The sequence below is a fragment of the Leuciscus leuciscus genome (assembly GCF_965113295.1).
Source record: "Leuciscus leuciscus genome assembly, chromosome: 23".
In the NCBI taxonomy this organism is placed as follows: Eukaryota; Metazoa; Chordata; class Actinopteri; order Cypriniformes; family Leuciscidae; genus Leuciscus; species Leuciscus leuciscus.
In genome coordinates, this window is record NC_138747.1 from 7,571,401 (window position 1) to 7,580,005 (window position 8,605).

General features: G+C 41.1%; 1 protein-coding gene across 1 annotated transcript in view; it reads right to left on the reverse strand.

Annotated features, from left to right (window-relative positions):
• The window catches only part of thsd7bb (thrombospondin, type I, domain containing 7Bb), a 58,667-nt gene extending 54,919 nt beyond the window's left edge, over positions 1–3,748 (reverse strand). Inside the window, exon 1 of the mRNA XM_082156053.1 lies at positions 3,457–3,748. The gene's annotated coding sequence lies outside the window, so the exon portion shown is untranslated. The remainder of the gene's footprint in view (positions 1–3,456) is intronic.
• Positions 3,749–8,605: the final 4,857 nt, after the last annotated feature.

Sequence of the window (8,605 nt, forward strand, 5' to 3'; positions counted from 1 at the left end):
TCTTTGGTCCATGTTGCGTTCATATTTCTGTTGAACCGCTCGAGATTTCATTTGGAAGAAGACCAAGACCCACCTTTTCAGCGGTCTCGGTCCTCTTGTTTGGTGTGCAGGGTTTGTTTTAATCGAACCAAACCTGCCAAGTGTGAACACACATTTAGAGTCTTTATCCATATATGACATTTTTTTTTTTTTATCTGCGGAAGTGCCTGTTGTTGAACAGTTGTGATCCACAGAATCAGTCAAGCCTGTTGTCGAATAAATGCAATTTTCAGCCATTAATATGACTGCGTACAAAGCTGCTAAAGCTAGAAGACCACCATAATTTGCTCTGCAAAATACAAACAGGTTTACTATACCACATTTTGTAATTCTGATGTTTTGGTAATGTTCCGCATTCAGGGTCTGTAAACCCATACAGAAGGCTTGTATTTGTGTTTGTGTGGTGAAGGGTATAATCTTAGTTGCATGGGTCATATTTTTGGCAGGCGCAGTTTACAGAGGTCTGTGCCTGTTTGGATTATTTAGAGCATGTCTAGCTGCACCACAATGACCACTTGGCCTCTGCTTAGTGAGATGCTGAGGACGACCCAACAGCATTAATTATTCAATCATGGGCTTTTTATAATTAAACTGGAGAAGCAGTCTCCTTTGAGTTTGGGGAGTTTTATGTCAAATCTATGTGTGTATGAGCGTATGCTTTGGTTTACGCTGGATCCCCTGCAGGCTGAGCGTCGTAATGAGGTTAATTAGCAGATTTAAAGATATGATACAGACAGACACGCGTGTGAATAGCAATGAGTGCTCTGGCACTCCATGTTTGGATTGATTTCCGTGGAGAGGAAACAACACACAGTCGTGCTCGCTCTCACAAACATGCGTGCACAGACACTTTAGTCTCTCTCATACACCCATTTCAAATAAGAATTTACAAAACTTCATCTGACTCTACTTCCCAGATTAAATCAATGCTTTTCCCAGAGGAGAAATGATGTTTGGAAAAGTCTCTGAAATATAACCTTAATTATAATTACATCCCTTAATTATTGAATGGAACAACTCAAGCGAGGAGCCAGAGGTGTTCACAACATGGCAACACATTTGACATTTAATCCAACAGCACAATTGAAATCATTTCTGGACAAAAACAGCATAAATGCTTCCTCTGAGAACGAAAATAAACTCCAATTAGATTCAAATGCACTTTTAAACTTTCAAAAGACCAGTGCGCATATGTTAGGTACTGTGCCTGCCCCCTTTTTTTTTATGCAATTAACATAATATCCCCAGAAAAACTTTGATTACTAAGTGCCCCCAACTACTGTACCCATTCATATAAATTATGAAAACAATAGCATTAATTATGAATCATGCAATGGGCTTTAACTCTCACAACACTCACAACACACTCCAGTCCACAGCACATTCATTCAATCTTCTGTCACTAATGTGCACTTGTAACACAGGAATCGCATGTTCATGTCACAAATGCACACTGCACTGTTCTCTCACAATGGATCTGAACAAAGCAACGATGGGCCCATTCCAAATTCATGACCCTCTGAGCCATAAAATGGACGCACAAATATTTTATGGCTGTATATGGACACACACACATACGCACATCCATCACAACATAGATCTGTCAAAGTGACAGCAAGAATCCAGCCGGTGTGAAAAGAAAGGGAAGTGACAAAGGAAGAATGGAGCACAAAGGGAGACATGAAAAAAAGAAGGACATGAAAATGAAACAAAAATTGAACAAAATGAAAAAGTTGAGGAGTTGAAAGGGTGATAGAAGGAAAGTCAGACAGATAAAACAACAGATTGACAGATAGATAGATAGATAGATAGATAGATAGATAGATAGATGGATCAAAGATAGACAGTTAAACATTAGCTAGGAAGATAGACAGACGGATAGGTGGACAGATAGATGGATAGATAGACAGATAGTTGGAAAGAGAGAGGGAATATTAAGAGATAAGAAATTAGTTTGAGAGAGGTGAAACTGTAAATTAGAGCCATTAGCAGCCCATCTGTGAAGACCAGATGACAGAAGACAGGTAAGCCTTTGCCTGCCTCAACCTTAGTGGAAAATTCAATTAAAAGTGGGGCAGGAAAAGACAGCAGCCATATGTCTCATGCTCAGATGAGTTCTCTTTACAATTCAGGATGAAGTCAGCCTGATGACACACCAAATCTTGTAACCAATACACCTGCTTTTAACACTTAAATAACTCGAAGAGACATGGGCGGATTGCCATCAAGGACACATTGCCCACGTAGATTCCCATAAATGTCTTCAGACATGAAGAGAAACGTCTGTTTATCTCTGCCCGCTGTTTTTGTCACTTTCTTTTTTGTTCTCAAAGGAGGGAGGCTTTATCGGCTCACTAAATTAGTCTATTGACTGCCTGACGAGCTTGATAGAAACTTCTATCGACTGCCTAAAACAACCTGTGACTGGAATAGTTCATGGTCATATACAAAGCACAAAGGAGATCTCTTCAATTCTCAATTATTTATCCTAGACAGCACTGAGAGCAAATGGGACTTTCATAATCTGAGCCAAAATGAACTAACAATGAACAGTTGTATTTTTATTACCAAAGATGAATAAAAACTGTAACAAATGCATTGCTTATTAGTTGATGTTAGTTAATGCACTTACTAATGTTAACTTACGGGACCTTGTTGTAAAGTGATACCAAAATAATGACCGTTTTCAAACAACATTCCTTGAACACTATTCCATCTGCCATGGGTCACTCAAACAGATAGTCCCGCCCCCAAACATACACCATTGGTTGACTCAATGTTGTGGTATCGGGCCACTCTAGACATTTAAAAAAGCACCACAGAATCACAGTGTTTACAAGAAAGCAACCTACATATTGCCTACTCTTTACATTAATCTGGAACAAGAAACAATATTTAGTTTTTCAAAATCTTATTTTAGATACATTAATTTGTATATTAAAGGAACATTAGGAAATTAGGAAAATTACAAGCATCACCTTTTAATACTTAATCTCACGTCTCCTCTATAGTTTCAGAAGAGATCTCAACAATGTTCTCAGATTTGCCAAGATACCAGTCTCTGCAATCAAATGTCAGAGATCTCAGTATGAACTCAAACATTTTTCATCCAAATCAACCAAAAGCAACTTATTAGAGCTATGCAGCCTACATTCATTTCATAACTCTTACAACGGTGCATGACAATACTTTTCACATTTGTGGCGGTTTTTCCTAAAGCATCCTAAAACAAGTTAATACCTGAAACATGATAACCATAACTGAAGCTATAAAAGAGCGGCTCCTTGAGCAGTAAAATTAGAAATATACAGTAAAACAAAGTCTCACTGAAAAGATTGTAGATTATCATCCATCAAATTGTCAAACATCTAAACACGCACAGGGTCTTTTACTTCTCAGACACACACAGAGCCTTACCTGTCCTCCAGCGTCCTGTGGGTTCTCCAGCCGGTGAGATGATGTGAGCAGCAGAATAGAAGTGATAAAGGAGGAGGACAGGGAGGTGAAGGAGGAAGATGACAGAGAGGAGGATGGAGAAAAAGTGTCAAATAATGAGGAAGAGAAAAGAGAGAGTGAGAGAATGACTGATTAATGTGCGTGAAAGACAGATAGAGAATATTATCCCAGTGGGAAGCCCTTGCTGAGGATAAAGTGGCAGAGAGGAGAGAGACAGAGAGGTGGGATTGTGTGGTGTGCGGACACTGGCAGCACTAGCTATCTCTCTCTCTCTCTCTCATTCGCCCGCTCACTCTCTCTCTCCGTCACTCTTCCAACACTCAACTCCCCCGCCTCCCCTTCCTCTATCTCATTGTCAAATAATGGATTGCCATTCAAAGCAAATCAGACTGGACTCTAAAGAGTTTAACCTGGTGATAATCTCATACATTTAATCAGATCACAAACATTTCTTGTTAGAATTTGTACAGAAAGCATTCTAATCTCCTTTGCCTTAATAATCAAAATGTTGAGATTTCATGCACCGTTAGTGGTGCTTTCTAAGTCAAGCTTTACTATTGCTCATAGTTTGGGATTCAGGGTGTTTAACCATAAGGATTACTCATCCTGAAATGTTTATGCCCTAAAAATGAATGATCGTGTGGCTATCATACTAATGATTTTTTCTAAAGCTTAAAAATTGCACTGGAGGATCCTCTAGAGACCACAGTTTCAGAGACTTTCTAACCACCTAACAACCCATAGCTAATTTGGAAACCTTTAAAAAATGTCAATGGTTCACAGAGGTGATCTATTGAAGCTTGTTTCTACCATGCATGGAATAAAAAATTAATTAAAAAGGTAGTAGATAGAACAATGAAACTATAGATAGAACGATAGACAGAACTATATAATGACAGACAGACAGAACATTGTCTGGTGTGTATGTAAGAGATGGCCCAGTGGTCAGGGAGAATAATTTGAACAAGCAGGCAGAGGTTCAGTGGATCTCCAAACGGTGGTTTATAATAGTGAGAAAAAAATATATATTTACATTGAAAGGTACAAACAAGACAAAACAAAAACTGCAACAATGTGCAAAAAGGCTACACCGAATAATTCAGTCCAATTCGCAACTGCTTCACACACCTCCAGCCTTAAACAGACCAAGACTGCCTGATAGTCTCTACAGTTCCCTATTTGTAAGGGCTAACTCCACCCTCAGCCTGTTCCAAATGAACAAGCAGGGAATACACATACAACACATTATACACCAAAAAAATAAAAATAATAAAACACTAAACATATTCACAAATAACACTGTGTAAACCCATGGGTACTTAACCACCAACACACTAAACCAAAAAAAAAGGAAATGAAAAGGGAAAAATTGTTTACCAGATATTCCCCCTCCCCCATACAAAATTACCAATGGTTCAGTCCAATTAGGCAATGCTAACGCTACAAAAACATGTTTGAATCAAACGGACTGTTTGATGGTGCAGCATGGGATGAGACCAAAAGGCCAACAGCCAAAACAAAGTTTTGGGGGTAATTCTTTCAAGAAATAAAAGGTAATTCTGATTGCAATTATACCTGGTTGTGAAGTTATTAAAGAAAATTAGTCATTGAATTAAACAGAAAACAAAATGTATATCAAATTCATTTCAAATGGGGGAAACCCATTACAACATCATTCTGATCTTAAAAGATGGTAAATGCTGGCATAATCAGGTAGTGATGTGTGCATGTGTATCAAGTCCATGTAATTCATGTCCTGTCACCAAGCTTAAAGGAGACATATCATGCTTTTAAATAGTTCCTTTTTACATATAAATCATACATTTGTAGTCTATATAAAGCGGAACTGCAATGCTTGGGTCTGAATTCCTCATTATTATAGCTCCACAGGCCCCTTTTTTACCCCTTTTCTAATGAGCTTCTGAAAGCAACTCGTTTTGGTGCGGTCTCTTTAAATAATATTGAGACACTTCATACCCCGCCCCCTCTCCAGGTTGTAGCGGTGACACTCGGTTCAACTCCACCCCGTTCGGCCATTTTTGTAGTCTGGTAGCAGAGATAGGATTATCTAGCGCACAGAAACTTTTATTCACACGTTATTAACAAAATGTCAACAACGGAAGACTTGTCCAGCCAGCCTTACATGTTCGAGCCAGAGCCGGAGCGAGATGAAAATGAAGACGACGAACCTGCAGAACAACGTCTTCATATGGATGTATCGCAATGGTGTGTACTGTATTTACACATGAAACTTTGGTCTTCCGACCTTTTACCACCGTGTCGATTTATTTTGATTAATATGTCCGAGGGAGAGAGAGCAAGACAGCGTCTAGTTTGGAGACGGTGATGTCTTGTTTACACTTTCGCCTGGCTCTGAAGAGAGAGAGTGAGCGCGCGCGCGACCGGGTCTCTCTCTCTGCTCGTTCTTTCAGTTAAACATGCTCCTGTCACAAGCGCGGCAGTTCATCTACATTAGACGGTGTAATGAAGCGTGTGGGTTACTACATCCAACAACCGAACATTTTAACTTACCCTCTCGTAACTTCTGCATCCTTTAGCTTGGACTACAAAATTGCAGCGAGAAATAATAATGGCGGATTGCTCGAAGTGTTGGGCCGGAAGTCAATGTCCTTATTTGGCAGTTCCGCTGCAAATACTGTGACGTGATAGTTCAAAAAACGTCATAGATAACAGAAAAATCTGAACCGGTTGAAAAATATGACCAAAACAGAATATAAAGATATCAACGAAGCACCTGAAGAGAATAATTTCATCTTTTCTGTACTTCTAAACACTCCAAATATACAACAAAATGCATTTAAGGGCTAAAAAAGTGCATTTAGCATGATATGTCCCCTTTAAAGAGACCGCACCAAAACGAGTTGCTTTCAGAAGCTCATTAGAAAAGGGGTAAAAAAGGGGCCTGTGGAGCTATAATAATGAGGAATTCAGACCCAAGCATTGCAGTTCCGCTTTATATAGACTACAAATGTATGATTTATATGTAAAAAGGAACAATTTAAAAGCATGATATGTCTCCTTTAAATAATATTGAGACACTTCATACCCCGCCCCCTCTCCAGGTTGTAGCGGTGACACTCGGTTCAACTCCACCCCGTTCGGCCATTTTTGTAGTCTGGTAGCAGAGATAGGATTATCTAGCGCACAGAAACTTTTATTCACACGTTATTAACAAAATGTCAACAACGGAAGACTTGTCCAGCCAGCCTTACATGTTCGAGCCAGAGCCGGAGCGAGATGAAAATGAAGACGACGAACCTGCAGAACAACGTCTTCATATGGATGTATCGCAATGGTGTGTACTGTATTTACACATGAAACTTTGGTCTTCCGACCTTTTACCACCGTGTCGATTTATTTTGATTAATATGTCCGAGGGAGAGAGAGCAAGACAGCGTCTAGTTTGGAGACGGTGATGTCTTGTTTACACTTTCGCCTGGCTCTGAAGAGAGAGAGTGAGCGCGCGCGCGACCGGGTCTCTCTCTCTGCTCGTTCTTTCAGTTAAACATGCTCCTGTCACAAGCGCGGCAGTTCATCTACATTAGACGGTGTAATGAAGCGTGTGGGTTACTACATCCAACAACCGAACATTTTAACTTACCCTCTCGTAACTTCTGCATCCTTTAGCTTGGACTACAAAATTGCAGCGAGAAATAATAATGGCGGATTGCTCGAAGTGTTGGGCCGGAAGTCAATGTCCTTATTTGGCAGTTCCGCTGCAAATACTGTGACGTGATAGTTCAAAAAACGTCATAGATAACAGAAAAATCTGAACCGGTTGAAAAATATGACCAAAACAGAATATAAAGATATCAACGAAGCACCTGAAGAGAATAATTTCATCTTTTCTGTACTTCTAAACACTCCAAATATACAACAAAATGCATTTAAGGGCTAAAAAAGTGCATTTAGCATGATATGTCCCCTTTAAAGAGACCGCACCAAAACGAGTTGCTTTCAGAAGCTCATTAGAAAAGGGGTAAAAAAGGGGCCTGTGGAGCTATAATAATGAGGAATTCAGACCCAAGCATTGCAGTTCCGCTTTATATAGACTACAAATGTATGATTTATATGTAAAAAGGAACAATTTAAAAGCATGATATGTCTCCTTTAAATAATATTGAGACACTTCATACCCCGCCCCCTCTCCAGGTTGTAGCGGTGACACTCGGTTCAACTCCACCCCGTTCGGCCATTTTTGTAGTCTGGTAGCAGAGATAGGATTATCTAGCGCACAGAAACAATAGGTTACTGTCGTAACCCCGGTTCTCTGAAACATCGAGTGGAGAGATCCACCTATGGGAAGGGCATCCGTACCTGACCTCTGCAGAAGCATCCAATTGCACCAAGTCTGGCTAGACAGACAGAAGCGCGCAGCCAATGCCAGGTAAGGCCACACCCCCTTACCTAAGGCATATAGCTGTCAGGCGCGCTGCTATTCCTCAGTAAGTATATTCGCTTCTCGTGCGGCAAGTGGGGCGAAGCTGGTGGATCTCTCCACTCGATGTTTCAGAGAACCGGGGTTACGACAGTAACCTATTGTTCTCTTTCATCATCTCGTTTCGAGATCCACCTATGGGAGAGACATGGACAGCTCCCCGATTGCCCAATACACTCACAGTGAGGTTCTGAAGGCCAGAGAAGGACGGTCACCTCAGAGAGGCGGTGCCTGACACGTCCCACAAACATGACCCTGCAAGGGTGACGCCACGCTAAACTGCTGTGGACAAGCAGGGCATGAAACATGCATGAGACCCATACATGATAATGGCCCCCGCACCACCAATGCACATAGCTAAACCCAAGAAGGAATGCGAATGCTTGGTGACAGGAATGAACATGGCCAGCCGGCCCATTCACTCTTCGTTGGTTAACCCAACGGGGCTGTGGGAAAGGGCTAAGAGGACCCTACCCCTAGGACCGAATGTGCCACCGAGGTTCTGGTGACATCCAACCGGTAGTAACGCTCAAAGGTATGAGGAGAGGCCCAGCTGGCCGCGGAGCAGATGTCTTGCAGTGGCACTCCCCTGAACAAAGCCCAAGAGGCGGCTAAGCCCCTTGTAGAATGAGCTCTGATGCCCCCTGGGGG